Source organism: Bombina bombina, chromosome 2 (genome assembly GCF_027579735.1).
Source record: "Bombina bombina isolate aBomBom1 chromosome 2, aBomBom1.pri, whole genome shotgun sequence".
In the NCBI taxonomy this organism is placed as follows: Eukaryota; Metazoa; Chordata; class Amphibia; order Anura; family Bombinatoridae; genus Bombina; species Bombina bombina.
Window position 1 is genome coordinate 1,052,587,356 of NC_069500.1, and position 16,586 is coordinate 1,052,603,941.

The window sequence follows — 16,586 nt, forward strand, 5'->3', positions numbered from 1 at the left end:
TGGTGAGGTGAAGACAAGGTAATATGATCTTCAGGGGCTTAGTGTTAGGTTTATTTAAGGGGGGTTTGGGTTAGATTAGGGGTATGTGGGTGGTGGGTTGTAATGTTTGGTGGGGTATTGTATGTTTTTTTTACAGGCAAAAGAGCTGAACTTCTTGGGGCATGCACCGCAAAGGGCCCTGTTCAGGGCTGGTGAGGTAAAAGAGCTTTGAACTTTAGTAATTTAGAATAGGGTAGGGCATTTTTTATTTTGGGGGTCTTTGTTATTTTATTAAGGGGCTTAGAGTAGGTGTAATTAGTTTAAAATTGTTGTAATATTTTTCTTATGTTTGTAAATATTTTTTTTATTTTTTGTAACTTAGTTCTTTTTTATTTTTTGTACTTTAGTTAGTTTATTTCATTGTAGTTATTTGTAGATATTGTATTTAATTAATGTATTGATAGTGTAGTGTTAGGTTTAATTGTAGTTAATTATAGGTATTTTATTTAATTAATTTAATGTTAGTATAGTGTTAGGTTTAATTGTTACTTAGGTTAGGATTTATTTTACAGGTAATTTTGTAATTATTTTAACTAGGTAGCTATTAAATAGTTCTTAACTATTTAATAGCTATTGTACCTGGTTAAAATAATTACAAAGTTGCCTGTAAAATAAATATTAATCCTAAAATAGCTACAATGTAATTATAATTTATATTGTAGCTATATTAGGATTCATTTTACAGGTAAGTATTTAGCTTTAAATAGGAATAATTTATTTAATAAGAGTTAATTTATTTCGTTAGATTAAAATTATATTTAACTTAGGGGGGTGTTAGTGTTAGGGTTAGACTTAGCTTTAGGGGTTAATACATTTATTAGAATAGCGGTGAGCTCCGGTCGGCAGATTAGGGGTTAATAATTGAAGTTAGGTGTCGGCGATGTTAGGGAGGCCAGATTAGGGGTTAATACTATTTATTATAGGGTTAGTGAGGCGGATTAGGGGTTAATAACTTTATTATAGTAGCGGTGCGGTCCGCTCGGCAGATTAGGGGTTAATAAGTGTAGGCAGGTGGAGGCGACGTTGAGGGGGGCAGATTAGGGGTTAATAAATATAATATAGGGGTCGGCGGTGTTAGGGGCAGCAGATTAGGGGTACATAGCTATAATGTAGGTGGCGGCGCTTTACGGTCGGCAGATTAGGGATTAATTATTGTAGGTAGCTGGCGGCGACATTGTGGGGGGCAGATTAGGGGTTAATAAATATAATACAGGGGTCGGCGGTGTTAGGGGCAGCAGATTAGGGGTACATAAGTATAACGTAGGTGTCGGTCGGCAGATTAGGGGTTAAAAAAATTTAATCGAGTGGCGGCGTTGTGGGGGGGGCCTCGGTTTAGGGGTACATAGGTAGTTTATGGGTGTTAGTGTACTTTAGAGCACAGTAGTTAAGAGCTTTATGAACCGGCGTTAGCCCAGAAAGCTCTTAACTACTGACTTTTTTCTGCGGCTGGAGTTTTGTCGTTAGATTTCTAACGCTCACTTCAGACATGACTCTAAATACTGGAGATAGAAAGATCCCATTGAAAAGATAGGATACGCAATTGACGTAAGGGGATCCGTGGTATGGAAAAGTCGCGGCTGAAAAGTGAGCGTTAGACCCTTTTTTGAGTGACTCCAAATACCGGAGTTAGCCTAAAACCAGCGTTAGGAGCCTCTAACGCTGGTTTTCACGGCTAACGCCAAACTCCAAATCTAGCCGTAAGATAGCTACAATATAACTAATAGTTACATTGGAGCTAGCTTAAGATTTATTTTTATTTTACAGGCAAGTTTGTATTTATTTTAACTAGGTAGAATAGTTATTAAATAGTTATTAACTATTTAATAACTACCTAGCTAAAATAAATACAAAAGTACCTATAAAATAAAACCTAACCTAAGTTACAATAACACCTAACACTACACTATAATTAAATAAATTAACTAAATTAAATACAATTACCTAAATTAAATTAAATTAAATTAGCTAAAGTACAAAAAAACCCACTAAATTACAGAAAATAATAAACAAATTACAGAAATTGTAACTAATTACATCTAATCTAATAGCTCTATTAAAATAAAAAGCCCCCCAAAATAAAAAAAAACCCTATCCTAAACTAAACTACCAATAGCCCTTAAAAGGGCCTTTTGCGGGGCATTGGCCCAAAGTAATCAGCTCTTTTACCTGTAAAAAAAATACAAAACAACCCCCCAACAGTAAAAACCACCACCCACACAACCAACCCCCCAAATAAAATACTAGCTAAAAATACCTAAGCTCCCCATTGCCCTGAACTTCAATCCTATTGGCTGATTGCATGACCCAATAGGATTTTCCCTACCTTAATTCTGATTGGCTGATAGAATCCTATTAGCCAATCGGAATTCAAGGGACGCCATCTTGGATGACGTCATTTAAAGGAACCTTCATTTGTCGGGTAGTCGTTGGTCTGGATGGATGCTCTGCGTTGGATGTCTTCAAGATGGAGCCGCTCCTCGTCGGATGGATGAAGATAGAAGATGCCGCCTGGATGAAGACTTCTGCCCATCTGGAAGACCTCTTCTGCCCGATTGGATAAAGACTTCGCTTGGCTTTGTTGAGGACTTAGGCCCGGTTGGGTGAAGACATCTCAAGGTAAGGTGATCTTCAGGGGGGCAGTGTTAGGTTTTATTAAGGGGGGATTGGGTGGATTTTAGAGTAGGGTTGGGTGTGTGGGTGGTGGGTTTTAATGTTGGGGAGGTATTGTATTTTTTTTTTACAGGTAAAAGAGCTGATTACTTTGGAGCAATGCTCCGCAAAGGCCCTTTAAAGGGCTATTTGTAATTTAGTATAGGGTAGGGAATTGTTTTATTTTGGGGGGATTAGATTAGGTGTAATTAGTTTAAAATTCTTGTAATTATTTTTTTATTTTCTGTAATTTAGTGTTTGTTTGTTTTTGTATTGTAGTTAATTTTATTTAATTGTAATTAATTGTAGGTAGTTTAGGTAATTAATTTAATGATAGTGTAGTGTTAGGTGTAATTGTAACTTAGGTTAGGATTTATTTTACAGGTACATTTGTCTTTATTTTAACTAGGTAGTTATTAAATGCTTAATAACTTTTTAATAACTATTGTACCTAGTTAAAATAAATACAAAGTTGCCTGTAAAATGAAAATATATCTTAAAATAGCTACAATGTAACTATTAGTTATATTGTAACTATCTTACGCCTAGATTTAGAGTTTGGCGTTAGCAGTCAAAACCAGCGTTAGAGGCTCCTAACGCTGGTTTTGGGCTACCACTGGTATTTAGAGTCGTGTACGTAAGGGTCTAACGCTGACTTTCGAGCCGTGACTTTTCCATACCACAGATCCCCCTACGCCATTTGCGTATCCTATCTTTTCAATGGGATCTTTCTAACACCGGTATTTAGAGTCTTGGCTGAAAACAAAACTCCAGCCACAGAGAAAAGCCAGGAGTTAAGAGCTTTATGGGCTAACGCCGGTTCATAAAGCTCTTAACTACTGTGCTCTAAAGTACACTAACACCCATAAACTACCTATGCACCCCTAAACCGAGGCCCCCCCACATCGCCACCACTCTAATAATTTTTTTTAACCCCTAATCTGCCGACTGCACACCGCCGCCACCTACGTTACACTTATGTACCCCTAATCTGCTGCCCCTAACACCGCCAACCCCTATACTATATTTATTAACCCCTAATCTGCCGCCCCCAACGTCGCTGCATCCTTACCTACAATTATTAACCCCTAATCTGCCGACAGGACCTCACTGCTACTATATTAATTCGCCTCACTAACCCTATAATAAATAGTATTAACCCCTAATCTGAACTCCCTAACATCACCGACACCTAACTTCAAGTATTAACCCCTAATCTGCCGACCGGACCTCACCGCTACTCTATTAAATTTATTAACCCCTAAAGCTAAGTCTAACCCTAACACTAACACCCCCCTAAGTTAAATATAATTTTTATCTAATGAAATAAATTAACTCTTATTAAATAAATTAATACTAATTAAAGCTAAATACTTACCTGTAAAATAAACCCTAATATAACTACAATATAAATTATAATTACATTGTAGCTATTTTAGGATTAATATTTATTTTACAGGCAACTTTGTATTTATTTTAACCAGGTACAATAGCTATTAAATAGTTAATAACTATTTAATAGCTACCTAGTTAAAATAATTACAAAATTACCTGTAAAATAAATCCTAACCTAAGTTACAATTAAACCTAACACTACACTATCAATAAATTAATTACATAAAATGCCTACAAATAACTACAATTAAACCTAACACTACACTATCAATAAATTAATTACATAAAATACCTACAAATAAATACAATTAAATAAACTAACTAAAGTACAAAAAATAAAAAAAGAACTAAGTTACAAAAAATAAAAAAATTATTTACAAACATTAGAAAAATATTACAACAATTTTAAGCTAATTACACCTACTCTAAGCCCCCTAATAAAATAACAAAGCCCCCAAAATAAAAAAATGCCCTACCCTATTCTAAAATTAAAATAGAAAAGCTCTTTTACCTTACCAGCCCTTAAAAGGACCTTTTGCGGGGCATGCCCCAAAGAAAACAGCTCTTTTGCCTGTAAAAAAAAACATACAATACCCCCCATCATTACAACCCACCACCCACATACCCCTAATCTAACCGAAAACCCCCCTTAAATAAACCTAACACTAAGCCCCTGAAGATCATCCTACCTTATCTTCACCATGCCGGGTATCACCGATCCGTCCAGGCTCCGAAGTCTTCATCCAAGCCCAAGCGGGGGCTGAAGATGTCCATGATCCGGCTGAAGTCTTGGCCCAAGCAGGGGCTGAAGATGTCCATGATCCGGCTGAAGTCTTGATCCAAGCAGGAGCTGAAGAGGTCCATGATCCGGCTGAAGTCTTCTATCAAGCGGCATCTTCAATCTTCTTTCTTCCGGATCCATTTTCATCCCCCTGACGCGGAACATCCTTCTTCACTGATGACTTCCCGATGAATGACGGTTCCTTTAAGGGATGTCATCCAAGATGGCATCCCTCGAATTCCGATTGGCTGATAGGATTCTATCAGCCAATCGGAATTAAGGTAGGAAAATTCTGATTGGCTGATGGAATCAGCCAATCAAATTCAAGTTCAATCCGATTGGCTAATTGGATCAGCCAATCAGATTGAGTTCACATTCTATTGGCTGATCGGAACAGCCAATAGAATGCAAGCTCAATCTGATTGGCTGATTGGATCAGCCAATTGGATTGAACTTGAATCTGATTGGCTGATTCCATCAGCCAATCAGAATTTTCCTACCTTAATTCCGATTGGCTGATAGAATCCTTGGATGACGTCCCTTAAAGGAACCGTCATTCGCTTGGATCAAGACTTCAGCCGGATCATGGACATCTTCAGCCCCCACTTGGGCCAAGACTTCAGCCGAATCAAGGACATCTTCAGCCCCCGCTTGGGCTTGGATGAAGACTTCGGAGCCTGGATGGATCAGTGATACCCAGCGTGGTGAAGATAAGGTAAGATGATCTTCAGTGGCTTAGTGTTAGGTTTATTTAAGGGGGGTTTGAGTTTGATTAGGGGTATGTGGGTGGTGGGTTGTAATGTTGGGGGGGTATTGTATGTTTTTTTTTACAGGCAAAAGAGCTGTTTTCTTTGGGGCATGCCCCGCAAAAGGCCCTTTTAAGGGCTGGTAAGGTAAAAGAGCTTTTCTATTTTAATTTTAGAATAGGGTAGGGCATTTTTTATTTTGGGGGGCTTTGTTATTTTATTAGGGGGCTTAGAGTAGGTGTAATTATCTTAAAATTGTTGCAATATTTTTCTAATGTTTGTAAATATTTTTTTTATTTTTTGTAACTTAGTTCTTTTTTTATTTTTTATACTTTAGTTAGTTTATTTAATTGTATTTATTTGTAGGTATTTTATGTAATTAATTTATTGATAGTGTAGTGTATGTTTAATTGTAACTTAGGTTAGGATTTATTTTACAGATAATTTTACAGGTAATTTTGTAATTATTTCAACTAGGTAGCTATTAAATAGTTATTAACTATTTAATAGCTATTGTACCTGGTTAAAATAATTACAAAGTTGCCTGTAAAATAAATATTAATCTTAAAATAGCTACAATATAATTATTAGTTATATTGTAGCTATATTAGGGTTTATTTTACAGGTAAGTATTTAGCTTTAAATAGGATTAATTTATTTAATAATAGTTCATTTATTTCATTAGATTAAAATTATATTTAATTTAGGGGGGTGTTAGTGTTAGGGTTAGACTTAGCTTTAGGGGTTAACAAATTTAATAGAGTAGCGGCAAGGTCCGGTCGGCAGATTAGGGGTTAATACTTGAAGTTAGGTGTCAGCAATGTTAGGGAGGGCAGATTAGGGGTTAATACTATTTATTATAGGGTTATTGAGGCGGGAGTGAGGCGGATTAGGGGTTAATACATTTATTATAGTAGCGGTGAGGTTCGGTCGGCAGATTAGGGGTTAATTATTGTAGGTAGCTGGCGGCGAGACGTTGTGGGGGGCAGATTAGGGGTTAATAAATATAATATAGGGTCGGCGGTGTTAGGGGCAGCAGATTATGGGTACATAGGGATAATGTAGGTTGCGGCGGTGTACGGAGCGGCAGATTAGGGGTTAAAAAAATATGCAGGTGTCAGCGATAGCGGGGGCGGCAGATTAGGGGTTAATAAGTGTAAGGTTAGGGGTGTTTAGACTCGGGGTACATGTTAGGGTGTTAGGTGCAGACGTAGGAAGTGTTTTCCCATAGGAAACAATGGGGCTGCGTTAGGAGCTGAACGCTGCTTTTTTGCAGGTGTTAGGTTTTTTTTCAGCTCAAACTGCCCCATTGTTTCCTATGGGGGAATCGTGCACAAGCACGTTTTTTAAGCTGGCCGCGTCCGTAAGCACCGCTGGTATTGAGAGTTGCATTGGCGGTAAATTATGCTCTACGCTCCTTTTTTGGAGCCTAACGCAGCCATTCTGTGAACTCTAAATACCAGCGGTATTTAAAAGGTGCGGGGGAAAAAAAACAGCGTTAGCTACGCGTGTCGTTACCGACAAAACACTAAATCTAGCCGTATGGGTTTATTTTATAGGTAAGTATTTAGTTTTAAATACGAATAATTTATTTAGATTAATTTAAATTATATTTAGGTTAGGGGTGTTAGGGTTAGGCTTAGACTTAGGTTGAGGGGTTAATAAATTTAATATAGTGGCAGCGAGGTTGGGGAAGGGATATTAGGGGTTAATAAATTTAATGTAGGTGGTGGCGGTGTAGGGGGTCAGATTAGGGGTTAATACATTTAAAGTAGGTTGCAGCGGGGTCTGTGAGCAGCGGTTTAGGGGTTAAACATTTTATTTAGTTGCTGCGGAGTCCAGGAGTGGCGGTTTAGGGGTTAAAAAGTTTATTAGAGGGGCGGAGCCTGGCCATGCAGGGTTATGGCAGCATAAAACTTGGCCCTGATGCTCCACACCCGGTTAATAACCATAAACCATTATCAACATCCTAAAAATTAACAACTCTTAGCTGAACTTGACTAAAACAACACCCTGCATGTTTTGGGGGCTGAAAATATCCTGGAGCTGAGCTTTTTTATTGCAGCACCGGGATTTACAGACTGAGGCCTGGCCTACATTGGCACCCTACTGCGACACTGAGGAGTCACGGCGGCTGGCGGGATAAATCCGCTCCTTTGAGCGCACATCGAGGACACTGAGACTACAGCTGCTTACATAGTGGCCCTGCAAAGTGAACACCAAGCCGTTCCTCACCGGAACTATCCACAAACGGTCTTTGCTGCTGGCAGCTGTACCGCATCACGGAGGACGGCAGCACACGGCGACTATCGCAGAGGCTGGGAAATTATTGCCGGAGCTCAGTTGAACGTTCACGGAAGCCGGTAAGAGACCTCCTCTATCAATTAATTGCAGAACTCACGCTCAACACACAGAACAAATATAACAAAGACAGCCTCCGCCTAAAACACACAGCCCGATTTTAGGCCTCACACTGAAGGGGATAATTGGAGCACAAGGAGTTTACTTATATATTTTATCTTAGGCCATTGACCACAGTTTGCCAAAGCCATCTCTATAACACAGAGCCACGTGGGGCCTACCCCAGCTTAACCCCTTGAACCAATTTTGCATGCCTGTTGCAAAATTTATTGCGTTCTTTCTAACATTCTCCTAGGACACCGGCTGAGCACTGGTCTATTAAACACAGACAAACATGACCAGCAGGAAAAACAGTAATAAACCTGAAAAGGGAATTAAATCCTCAAGCCTCACTAATTTCCTCAGGGTTACCCCACCTTATTTAGAGACACCAGATTCCAGACCCCCCTCTCCTACCCACATGGCTGCTGATTTGTCCACTACGGAGACCCCACAGCAACAAGTGTATCTCACAAGACATGACCTCAATACCATTTCCTCTAAAGCGGACATTAATAAAGTTCTTTCCGAAATGAGGGCTCTGTTTGGGGACATAAAAAAGGACATAACTCAGGTTACCCAACAGGTGCAAGCCTTAGAGGCTAGACATGAAACCCTCCAAACTACAGTCACTACTAACTCCCAGCAGCTTAGGGACCACGATGAGCACATTCAGTTCTTGCTCTCAAAAGTTGAGGACTTGGATAATAGGGGGCGTCGCAATAACATAAGGATAAGGGGGGTCCCTGAGTCCGTTTACAACACAGCATTAGAGGGATACTTGCAGGACATGTTTCGTACACTGAAGGGAACACCAGAATCACCAAGCATACCTATTGAGAGAGCCCACAGGGCTCTTAGACCTAGGCCCCCACCCAAAGCCCCGCCGAGAGACATTATTGTTAAATTCCTTAGTTATAAGGACAAAGAAACAATCACATTAAAAGCGAGAAACATTAAAAATATCACCCATGCAGGGATCCCCTTACAGATCTTTTCTGACCTTAGTTTAATCACGCTACAAAAGAGAAGGGATCTCAAGTTCATCACATCAGAACTCCAAGCTAATGGGATACAATACAAATGGGGCTTTCCTTTGTGCTTGGTGGCTTCTAAAAATGGTGCTCAGGCCATATATAGGTCCCCATCTGACCTTTCTGAATTTTGCAGGACACTTGATATAAACATTCAGCAACCGGAGCCATCAGGGGCTCCTCCCCAAGACTTTCCATCCCAGAGCTCCAGGGGCTCCTCTCGTGTAAGGGACACCTGAAAAGAGTCTAGCCTTTGCGACTTTAACATTGCATCCTGTTGCACCAGAGGTGAAGGTTGCCATTACTTCACCATTGCATTGAATATGCCACTGGAGACGCCCCAATTTGAAATGGCTTGGGTTTAAATGTTACTGTTTGAATGTTAACTGTTCCTTTGCCTTCCTACAGTTATTTAGGTTGGGGCTTAGCATTATTAGCTGCCTGATGATATCCACTGAATGTGGAGGTTAATGTGCTTCCAGGGAAGTCGGGGGCCCACCGAGATGTTTCACACATTACCACACGTATGTTAACTGTTTCTAGGGCTACACCACTCATAGGCATAGATGATTAATATCACAGACCTCCCAGTTACCCTGAACCCACCGCAGGTTGCTCTTCCTTTACCCCGCAACTTGTCCTCGGTTATACACTATTTTATATTATATCCTTAATTTCTGAGCGGCCTGCCCTTCATGACCCTGCGACCAGAACCCATACAACACTATAGCTCAATCTATATACTATAATTTGCCCATAGCCCTAAATAACTAAAATGCTGGGTTTATACATACTCCTACCATTTAGCCAACCAAGGAAGGGCCACATCTAGCTTCCCCCCAATCCCTATGGGTACTTGCCCAAGAGCCGAGGGGACCCCTGGAGGAGGGGCTGTGTCCGACTCCCCCGGGGAAACCTTACATCACTCCTGATTTAGGTCTGGGCAACAAAATCCCCCCTGAGAGGAGCAACTTCACTAGTTTAGCTTTCACTCGCTATGTTTCTATTTATGAAAAGTGTTGTACTTGTTTTTACAAATGAATTTGTTTTTCATGCATTCTAAGTTGATTCCCAATTTTGTGTTATATCTATTCATTGACCAGGTGTGGAGATACTGACCCCACACTTACTTTACTTTATCCTCCTACCCCTCCTTCTTACAGGCAGGAGGAATTGTATAAGTCTTTTTCTTCTTCTTGTTCTTTTCACCCCACTATACACTTGTTTCTTTTCTAAACTAACTTCTTACTCTTTTTTTCCCTCCTCTCCTAACCCCCCCTCATTTCCCTCTTGCTCCTTGAACCCCCTACATCAACAAACACTTAGGGGAACAAAATGGTACCCCAAACAGCCCATAATCTATCTATCATGTCCCTAAACTTTAAAGGTATTAATATACCGGAGAAGAGGTCCCATCTCTTATGAGATGCAGCTAGGTTGCATTGCAACATTTTATTCCTGCAGGAGACACATTTTAAAAGAGGCAGGGAGCCGAATTGGCTACATTCCAAATTCCCTCAGACTTTTTTTTGCATCCGGCCCCTCTAAAAGGAACGGAGTAGGGATACTTATCCAACATTCAACGCCTTTTATTGCACAACATGTAGACAAAGATCCAGAAGGCCGATATTTAATAGTAGTGGGCACCCTACATGGCCGTCCAGTCACTCTAGCCAACGCCTACTTCCCCAACCAAAACCAACACAAATTTATGTCGATACTTACAAACAAAATATTGGACCTTCTGAAGGGATCTTTGCTCCTCGCAGGAGACATTAATCTGCCACTGGACCCTCAACTTGATACCTCCAGGGGTGTGGCCTCCACTCCAAAGAGAATCATTAAACAGTGCAACAGTAGGCTAGAGGAACTTGCAGTCCATGACACGTGGAGAACCCAATACCCTACAAGACGGGACTACACCTTCTTCTCCCACCCCAATAACTTATATACCAGAATCAATAATATATTTACGGACCAGTCAACATTGGCATTAGTAGTGAACACTCAGATTTTGCCCATGACCTGGTCGGAACATGCCCCAGTTATTTGTAGACTGAAATGGCCCACAGCACCTGACCGGCCTTTTATTTGGAAATTTGACGACTTTATGCTCAACAACCAACTAATTAGAAGTAAGATTGGAAGCACACTGACCGACTATTTCACTCTGAATGACACACCTACAATCCCTAAACACACTATATGGGAGGCACATAAATGCGTCTTGAGAGGGGAACTTATCAAACAAAAAGCCATTTTGGCAAAACAAACCAGAGTTAGGTATTCTTCCCTCCTAACCAACATAAGAGAATTAGAAATCAAACACAAAAAAGATCCAAAAGACAACACTACCCTCTCTGCACTGACTCAAGCTAGGAAAGAAATCCAAGACATTCACACGACTGAACACCAAAAAATGGCATTGCGGACTCAACAAAAATACTATGGCCTAGATTTAGAGTTTGGCGTTAGCCGTCAAAACCAGCGTTAGAGGCTCCTAACACTGGTTTTGGGCTACCGCTGGTATTTAGAGTCGTGTAGGTAAGGGTCTAACGCTCACTTTCCAGCCACGACTTTTCCATACCGCAGATCCCCCTACGCAATTTGCGTATCCTATCTTTTCAATGGGATCTTTCTAACGCTGGTATTTAGAGTCGTGGCTGAAGTGAGTGTTAGAAATCTAACGACAAAACTCCAGCCGCAGCAAAAAGTCAGGAGTTAAGAGCTTTCTGGGCTATCGCCGGTTCATAAAGCTCTTAACTACTGTGCTCTAAAGTACACTAACACCCATAAACTACCTTTGTACCCCTAAACCGAGGTCCCCCCACATCGCCGCCACTCTATTAAAATTTTTTAACCCCTAATCTGCCGACCGCACACCGCCGCAACCTACATTATCCCTATGTACCCCTAATCTGCTGCCCCTAACACTGCCGACCCCTATATTATATTTATTAACCCCTAATCTGCCGCCCCCAACGTCGCCTTCTTCTACCTACAATTATTAACCCCTAATCTGCCGACCGGACCTCACCACCACTATAATAAATGTATTAACCCCTAATCCGCCTCACTCTCACCTCAATAACCCTATAATAAATAGTATTAACCTGCCCTCCCTAACATCGCCGACACCTAACTTCAAGTATTAACCCCTAATCTGCCGACCGGACCTCACCGCTACTCTAATAAATTTTTTAACCCCTAAAGCTAAGTCTAACCCTAACACTAACACCCCCCTAAATTAAATATAATTTAAATCTAACAAAATAAATTAACTCTTATTAAATAAATTATTCCTATTTAAAGCTAAATACTTACCTGTAAAATAAACCCTAATATAGCTACAATATAAATTATAATTATATTGTAGCTATTTTAGGATTAATATTTATTTTACAGGCAACTTTAATTATTTTAACCAGGTACAATAGCTATTAAATAGTTAATAACTATTTAATGGCTACCTAGTTAAAATAATTACAACATTACCTGTAAAATAAATCCTAACCTAAGTTACAATTAAACCTAGTACTACACTATCAATAAATTAATTAAATAAAATACCTACAATTATCTACAATTAAACCTAACACTACACTATCAATAAATTAATTAAATACAATACCTACAAATAAATACAATTAAATAAACTAACTAAAGTACAAAAAATAAAAAAAGAACTAAGTTACAAAAAATAAAAACATATTTACAAACATTAGAAAAATATTACAACAATTTAAACTAATTACACCTACTCTAAGCCCCCTAATAAAATATCAAAGCCCCCCCAAAATAAAAAAAAATGCCCTACCCTATTCTAAAATTAAAATAGAAAAGCTCTTTTACCTTACCAGCCCTTAAAAGGGCCCTTTGCGGGGCATGCCCCAAAGAATTCAGCTCTTTTGCCGGTAAAAAAAAAACCATACAATACCCCACCCAACATTACAACCCACCACCCACATACCCCTAATCTAACCCAAACCCCCCTTAAATAAACCTAACACTAAGCCCCTGAAGATCTCCCTACCTTGTCTTCACCACACTGGGTCCCGATCGGTCCAGAAGAGCCTCCTAAGTCTTCATCCAAGCCCAAGCGGGGGCTGAAGAGTGACGTCCATCCTCCGGCTGAAGTCTGGATCCAAGCGGCGGCTAAAGAATTCCATCTTTGGGCAGAAGTCTTTACCCTATCCGGGCAGAAGAGTCGATCCGGACCGGCAAATATCTTCATCCAAGCCGCATCTTCTATGTTCTTCCATCCGATGATGACCGGCTCCATCTTGAAGACCTCCGGCGTGGATCCATCCTCTTCTTCCGATGACTAGACGATGAATGAAGCTTCCTTTAAGGGACATCATCCAAGATGGCATCCCTCGAATTCCGATTGGCTGATAGGATTCTATCAGCCAATCGTAATTAAGGTAGGAAAATTCTGATTGGCTGATGGAATCAGCCAATCAGATTCAAGTTCAATCCGAACTTGATCGGAACAGCCAATAGAATGCGAGCTCAATCTGATTGGCTGATTGGATCAGCCAATTGGATTGAACTTGAATCTGATTTTTTACCTACCTTAATTCCGATTGGCTGATAGAATCCTATCAGCCAATCGGAATTTGAGGGACGCCATCTTGGATGACGTCCCTTAAAGGAACCGTCATTCGTCGGGAGGTCGTCGGTGATGATGGATGTTCTGCGTCGGCGGGATAAACATGGATCCGGAAGAAAGAAGATTGAAGATGCCGCTTGATAGAAGACTTCAGCCGGATCATGGACATCTTCAGCTCCCGCTTGGATGAAGACTTCAGTCGGATCATGGACCTCTTCAGCTCCCGCTTGGATGAAGACTTCAGCCGGATCATGGACATCTTCAGCCCCCCGCATGGGCTTGGATCAAGACATCGGAGGCTCTTCTGGACCGATCGGTGAACCCGGTGTGGTGAAGACAAGGTAGGGAGATATTCAGGGGCTTAGTGTTAGGTTTATTTAAGAGGGGTTTGGGTTAGATTAGGGGTATGTGGGTTGTAATTTGGGTTGTAATGTGGGTTGTAATGTTGGGGGGTTATTGTATGGTTTTTTTTTTACAGGCAAAAGAGCTGAATTCTTTGGGGCATGCCCCGCAAAGTGCCCTTTTCAGGGCTGGTAAGGTAAAAGAGCTTTTCTATTTTAATTTTAGAATACGGTAGGGCATTTTTTTATTTTGGGGGTCTGTGTTATTTTATTAGGGGGCTTAGAGTAGGTGTAATTAGTTTAAAATTGTAATATTTTTCTAATGTTTGTAAATATGTTTTTATTTTTTGTAACTTAGTTCTTTTTTATTTTTTGTACTTTAGTTAGTTTATTTAATTGTATTTATTTGTAGGTATTGTATTTAATTAATTTATTGATACTGTAGTGTTAGGTTTAATTGTAGGTAATTGTAGGTATTTTATTTAATTTATTTATTGATAGTATAGTGTTAGGTTTAATTGTAACTTAGGTTAGGATTTATTTTACAGGTAATTTTGTCATTATTTTAACTAGGTAACTATTAAATAGTTAATAACTATTTAATAGCTATTGTACCTAGTTAAAATAAATACAAAGTTGCCTGTAAAATAAATATAAATCCTAAAATAGGTGCAATATAATTATAATTTATATTGTAGCTATATTAGGGTTTATTTTACAGGTAAGTATTTAGCTTTAAATAGGAATAATTTATTTAATAAGAGTTAATTTATTTAGTTAGATTTAAATTATATTTAAGTTAGGGGGGTGTTAGTGTTAGGGTTAGACTTAGCTTTAGGGGTTAATACATTTATTAGAGTAGCAGTGAGGTCCGGTCAGCAGATTAGGGGTTAATTATTGTAGGTAGGTGGAGGCGACATTGCATTGGGGGCGGCAGATTAGGGGTTAATAAATATAATATAGGGGTCGGCGGTGTTGGGGCAGTAGATTAGGGGTACATAGGTATAATGTAGCTTGCGGCAGTGTACGGAGCGGCAGATTAGGGGTTAATTATTTTAGGTAAGTGGAGGCGACGTTGGGGGCGGCAGATTAGGGGTTAATAAATATAATATAGGGGTCGGCGGTGTTAGGGGCAGCAGATTAGGGTACATAGGTATAATGTAGGTTGTGGCGGTGTACGGAGCGGCAGATTAGGGGTTAATTATTGTAGGTAGGTGGAGGCGACATTGGGGGCGGCAGATTAGGGGTTAATAAATATAATATAGGGGTCGGCGGTGTTAGGGGCAGCATATTAGGGGTACATAGGTTTAATGTAGGTTGCGGCGGTGTACGGCGCGGCAGATTAGGGGTTAAAAAAAATATGCAGGTGTCAGCGATAGCGGTGGCGGCAGATTAGGGGTTAATAAGTGTAATGCTAGGGGTGTTTAGATTCGGGGTACATGTTAGAGTGTTAGGTGCAGACATAGGAAGTGTTTCCCCATAGGAAACAATGGAGCTGCGTTAGGAGCTTAACGCTGCTTTTTTGCAGGTGTTAGGTTTTTTTTCATCTCAAACTGCCCCATTGTTTTCTATGGGGGAATCCTGCACAAGCACGTTTTTGAAGCTGGCCGCGTCCGTAAGCACCGCTGGTATTGAGAGTTGCAGTGGCGGAAAATTATGCTCTACGCTCCCTTTTTGGAGCCTAACGCAGCCATTCTGTGAACTCTAAATACCAGCGGTATTTAAAAGGTGAGGGGAAAAAAAAGCATGCGTTAGCTACGCGGGTCGTTACCGACAAAACTCTAAATCTAGGCGTTAGAGTTTGGTGACAAGCCTGGGAAATTGCTGGCAAGAGCCCTCAAGAGAAAGACCCTGAAATCACACATTCACTCCCTAGTTGATAAACTAAATAATGCACATACAAACAGTCCGGATATTGCTGAAATACTAAGAACATATTACTCTGACCTATATAACTTGAGCGGCTCCTCCTGCCTCTCATCAGAGGATGACCGTGGACAGCTTCCCTCCGACATGAGTCTATATCTGGACTCAATCACATTACCCACTCTTTCACAGACAGAGGCAGGGGTTTTAGACGCTCCCATTTCTTCTGAGGAAGTAACGCACACCATCGAGGACTTGCCTTCTGGCAAGAGCCCAGGTCCAGATGGCTTTAGTGCCAAGTATTACAAAATCTACAAAACTGTACTGGCCCCTCACTTAGCCTGCTTATTTAATTCTATAGACACCTCTCGGGGCTTCCCCCCTTCCATGCTTCTGGCGCATATAACAACTATCCCCAAGCCAGGCAAACCAACCACCAAACCAGAAAATTTCCGCCCAATTTCCCTTCTCAAAGTGGATATTAAGATATTCGCGAAAATCCTTTCAACTAGGTTAAACAAATTTTTACCCAATTTAATATCACCTGACCAGGTAGGATTTGTCCCAGGCCGCGAGGCAAGGGATAACACCATAAAAGCTACCCTGCTTGGAAATAATGCTCAAATGGGTGGGATCACGGTGATCTTGGTATCTACTGACGCCGAAAAGGCCTTCGACAGGATCAGCTGGAAGTTTCTGAAGGCAGTTCTGTCGAAGATGGGG